Here is a 6,000-nt window from a genome sequence, read left to right on the forward strand (position 1 = left end):
AAATCCAGTCACCTCCAAATCTCGCTTAAAAAGAGCATCTTTCTGATATCTGCCTCCCTGAATGCCCAAAAATTCCTATTGTAACCGACCATATGGATCTGTGAATTTTCTATGACTCAAAATTTAACTTCGCTACTTATCTGAACTACCTGTCCAAAAAACTCACGACAGCCATTTGGCTGGCAAAGCAAAACCTTCAACATATACACTCTGCCCATATTATAATACAATTCTTTTCCAAAATAATCAAGCCAAAAATTCTCTATGCTTTCCCTGTCTGGGCTGGCATGGCCAATGCAAATTTCAAAAAGATCTCTTCCCTTGAATACTGATTTCTTAAATTGACTTTCTTCAGGTCCAGCTATGAATCTGTCTCTTCCTGAACTTTCATGGTTAGTTGCCTAAACTACTCCGACTTTTCACATTCAATCTGGTACAACAACCTTTCTTTCTTTACAAAACTGTAAACTGTACAATGCGGACATTGATTGTCCAGAAATTTGGGAAGTTATAGCTTGGAGAATCCCCAGGAAAGCAGCAAGATTCAAACCAACACTCGTCCCTTTACTAAACTGACTCCGTTTAATTGAAAGGCACTTCCCATTCAGCAACCACCCACCTGTGTGCAGTTGTGGTTGTTTGCAACGAATGTGATCCCTCAAAGTAGATATGTTCAAGTATGAGTAACCCAACAACACCTTATACTCTTGGATTGCCAGAAGGGAGCCAAAGCAGAGCAGTCGATTGCTCTCTGGTGATGTCCTTTTTCACTTCGCTCTTTCAGGTAAAGCACTTTTTTACATTTTTAATATCGCATATTGCTTGCCTTTGGCTCGTTGCATAAAGCTCTTGAACCACCACTGTTAAGATAATTCTCGTACAAGGTCAAGAATAGCCCAGGGCACAGAGAGAGAGCTGTAAATAACACAATAAGCGGCATCTGTTGCTATTTACAACCCACCTCCAACTGAGATAACTAAGAGTGAGCATTGTGTTTCCTTCTCCCTCATAGTGACAATGGTTGAAGCTAGCAGTGCGCCCATTGAAAAAATATTCAAGGAGGTGCAGCACTAGAGGCTGCTGCACCTCCTTGAATATTAAAAAGCTTAGCAAAGCAAAGAAACAAAATTTTATTTGCCTTTCGTGTGCAAAACAACAAGACAGCTCGAAAGAATCAACTGATCTGATAAACGCGGTTGAAGACATTCAAACTACAGAGCAAATTTTGTCTGAAGTAACGGAAACATCCCTCTCTTTCTGCAAGGCTGCAGCCCAAAACAACTCCTCCATACTCGAAGACTCAATTCAAGACATTCTTGGATGTGATGCTTGCCCAGAAAATTGCGGGCATGGAATACTAACGTCTCCCACAAGGCAGCAAGCTGAAACATCACCTCTAGTTCTGCTGATCACCTCTAGAGTCTGCTGACGAGGCCACTAGTGACGGTCGTGTTCCAAGCTGATCACCTCTAGAGTCTGCTGACGAGGCTACTAGTGACGGTCGTGTTCCAAGCCGCTAAGTGGATTTTTCTTATTTATTGATTTGAAATTATTGTTTTTCTAAAACTTTTGATTTAAATTTAGTAGTATAACATTATTTTGTGATTTTTTGATTAATTTGGTGTATTTATTCTTTACTCGGCCTTGTAAAAGTATCGGTAAGGGTTTCCACGTGTTCGTAACTACCGCTACCGTTAGTAACTTTCCCGCCATTGTGATACCGTACTAGATATACCGTAGGTTATATACCGTACTAGATAGCGTTAGTTGAACTTCGTTAGCAGTTAAATTGTACGTTTAAATAAATACATATAACGACTTAGATTACAAATGTAATATAATTAATAACATAATTAATTAATAAATTAATATAATCATGACTCAGACCAGAGCAGCAAAGCAAAAGGCTCAAGCTAATGGAAGTGCTGTGGCTCAGAGCAGAACTGAGGGGGGGCAGTTGTCCTCTGACTCACAGCCTTATTAAATGCACTGTTTGCTTGATGTTTGCAGAGCAATCGGGTACGGGACATGATACTGCCAAGGGGGATGTCTTTGTGTGTGCGCGATGCAAGGAGTGTATCGATATCAGGCAACAACTCGGCGTTCTTATGGGCCTATATGAGAGCTTGAAGGACAGGGTGGATGCCCTCGAAGAAACTAAATTGAGGGGCCCATCAAGCTCTCAGCTGCCCACATCAACGCCAGAGCTTGCACTTGGGCATCGCGTGACACAGAGACAATCCCCAAGGCAGAATGTGCTGGTCCCGAAGGAACTAGTAGTTGTTGGTGACTCTATTGTCAGGGAAACGGGGAACATGCTTTGTAAAAAAGATAGGTGGAACAGGACCAGGGTATGTCTGCCAGGGGCAAAGGTTGATGACGTTGTAGAGCGGATATCATCTTTTAAGGGCACAAAAGGTGATATAGTTGTACACGTTGGCACTAATAATATTAAGAGTAGGAGACCGGCAGAATTACTTAACAAGTACAGGTCACTGTTGAGCAAAAGCCGAGAATTAGGGTTGAATTTGAAAGTGTCTGCAATTTTGCCCAGACACGATAGGAGGGAGTATATGATGAGAGCCTTGTCGATCAATTCGGCCCTGGAAAGATTGTGCAAGGCTCAAGGGGTAGAATTTTTTTTCAGCCTGGACTGTACTTGTTAACAGGAGAGATTGCTTCTACAGGGATGGGATACACTTAAATAGAAAGGGTGCAAGAATATTTGCTGATGCTATCGAGGCAGTGTTAGGTGGGTCGGAAAACTGCTAGCTTGGGGGGAGACAAAGACCAATAGATTGACAGTAGCCACTGGCAGAGGTGAAAGAGATTCTTGCACTGCTTCTATTAGAATGAGCAGAAGCCTGAAAAACAAGATGCATGGTATTTCAGAGACTGCTGGGAGCCATTGCGGTACAAGTAAACACATGGGTTGTGTTAGGGTAGCTAAGAATAGAAACAGCTGCATGTATACTTGCGTGTACACCAATGCTAGGAGTTTAGTAAATAAATTTGATGAATTTGAGGTATTGCTCAAAACATCGAAGGCAGATATTGTTGGGATATCAGAGACGTGGTGTCACACAGATATAAGGGATGCGGAACTGCAATTTGGGGAGTACAACGTCTACAGAAAGGATAGACAGGATAGGAAGGGGGGAGGTGTTATGCTATTAGTTAAGAAACACATAAAAACCAAGGAAGCGAAGCCAGTCGACATCGCTGGACAGTGCAGTGTGGAGTCAGCTGGTGTGACATAAACATTGGGAGATCAAAATTGAGAGTAGGAGTTTGCTATAGGCCTAATGACTCTGATGAGTATAATAAGGAACTGTACAGGGAAATAGAGTGGGCCAATAAATCAGAGTGTCTTATAATGGGAGATTTTAATTTCCCAGATATTGACTGGATTTTGGGGGCTGGTTACTCACACACTAGCAGGGCTTTTGTGAATTTATTGGATGATTGTTTTCTACATCAGCATGTTCGGGAGGCAACTAGAGGGAGTAATACTCTTGATTTGATTATCAGCAGTGATTCTTCATGCATTAAGAATCTGCAGATAAATGAACCACTAGGTGGCAGTGATCATAGTGTGCTGAAGTGGGATTTACTCAAAGAGGTAACTACCATTAGGGGTAAAGGGAAGGGTTATTGCTTCCGTAAAGGCGACTACGATGGACTGAGACAGTATTTAAATTCTATACAGTGGGACCAACTGATGATGTTACCAACAGCAAATTCAAAATGGGAAGCATTCAAAGAACTTATCTTGGAAACTACTAGGCTTTACATACCAACTAAGAAATATTGTTCAAGGTTTAGGCCAAAATGGATGTCAGATGAACTAATGAGGCATATGGCAGAGAAGAAAAATGCATGGGATACATACAAATTAACACATGACACAGAAGCCTATGATAGATACAAGTTGATATGCAACCAAGTTACAAAGGAGGTTAGGCAGGCGAAGGCAGATTACGAGAAATCCTTGGCAAGGGATGAAAAGAAAAACAGCAAAGAGTTCTTTACTTATGTAAACTCTAGAAGGAAGGGGATGAATCAGATTGGTCCACTTGATATTGATGGGTCAAGTGTTGATGATCCTGCTCAGGTAGCTAACAAACTAAATGAATATTTTGCATCGACATTCACACATGAGGAGTTATTCAGCGAGGGGAATGCCAGAGGTGTATTCAACTCTAGCGGTAAGCTACAGAATCTTGAAATAACTGGGAGTAAAGTGGAGGAGAAACTGTTGAAGATAAACACAAGAAAGGCACCCTGGGTGGATGGGATCTATCCAGTTATATTAAAGGAGGCAGCAAAGGAAGTAAGCAAACCCTTAGCTATAATTATGAGAGCTTCCTTGGACTCAGGGGAGGTACCCAAAGACTGGAAATGTGCAAATGTGACCCAAATTCACAAAGGAGGATCAAAGGCTGACACAAGTAATTATAGACCTGTGAGCTTAACTTCTGTTCCAGGAAAATTAATGGAGTCACTGGTTAAAGAAGCACTGCAGGATCATTTAGACAAGACTTCAGTTATAGCTCAGACACAGCATGGTTTTGTTAAGGGGAAGTCTTGCCTGACCAACTTGATTGGATACTATGATGCAGTCACAAAAGAACTGGATGCAGGGAATAACTTTGATATTATATACTTGGATCTTAGAAAGGCTTTTGATACTGTTGCACATGGAAGACTGCTACACAAATTGGAGCAGTGTGACATTGGAGGCAAATTGCTGCTATGGATAAAGGGGTGGTTGAGGGGGAGAAGACCGAGAGTGGTAATCAATGGACACTGCTCATCGTGGACTGATGTTATTAGTGGAGTCCCTCAGGGCTCAGTGTTGGGTCCATTATTGTTTTCTGTATTTATAAATGATATTGATGATGGTATATCGGACTTAATGTCCAAGTTTGCAGACGATACAAAGGTTGGCAGGGTTGTCAAGGACACTACTGACACTATGCTGCTGCAACAGGATCTGGAAAGGTTGAGCAGATGGGCTGAGAGGTGGCAAATGAAGTTTAACATTGGCAAATGTAAAGTACTACACATGGGAAACAGCAACCCCAGAGCAACGTATCAACTCTGTGGTACAACACTGACAGTGGTAGAGAATGAAAGGGACTTGGGGGTGGTTGTGCAGGCAGATATGAAGTTCTCTGAGCAGTGCAGACGGGCTGCAAGAGTAGCTCATGGAGTATTGTCAATGATATACAGGAATTTTTCCAGCAGGGATAAGGAGGTGATTATTCCATTGTATAAGGCAATGGTCAGGCCACACCTACAGTACTGTATACAGGTCTGGAGGCCTCATTTCAAGAAGGATGTAGAGCTGCTGGAACGAGTACAGAGAAGGGCAACAAGATTAGTGAATGGAACAAAGGGGTGCTCTTACGAAGAAAGGCTTAAGTTTTGCAAATTACAGTGTCTGGAGACTAGGCACCAGCGAGGTGATCTGATAGAGGTGTATAAAGCCTTGAATGGTTTAAGCATGCTCAATGCTGATGGGATTCTTCCTCTAGCTCAGAAAAATCACCTGAGAGGGCATAAATTCAAATTGAGGAAAGACAGATGTAGGATAGACGTGCAGAAATATGCCTTTAGCCAGCGGGTGGTTGGTTGGTGGAGGTTGATAGCCTAAACAAGTTTAAGGCTCAGCTGGACAGGTATTTTGAACGAACAGAGGGGTGAAGTGGAAGTGGTTTTTTTTTTTTTTTTTTTTTTGGCTGATGCTGCATAAGCTTGCTTTCTTGCATCAAATGCCTCTACTAATGCTAATGCTAGTTACAGTTGCTAAAAATAAGCTTACAAAGATGCTCAGCGAGTCCATGGAATCTATCTTACAGCAGTTTAGTGCTGAGATCTCTGCAAACTTCTCTGACCAATTACTTCCCATCTATAAACTCATATTCGCCCTGCAAGAAGAAAACAACCTGCTTAAAGAGCAAAATCTCAAAATCCTACACAGTGTAAAGTGACTGG

The sequence above is a fragment of the Mastigoproctus giganteus genome, chromosome 13 (genome assembly GCF_048544385.1).
Source record: "Mastigoproctus giganteus isolate SK-2022 chromosome 13, ASM4854438v1, whole genome shotgun sequence".
Lineage (NCBI taxonomy): Eukaryota > Metazoa > Arthropoda > Arachnida > Uropygi > Thelyphonidae > Mastigoproctus > Mastigoproctus giganteus.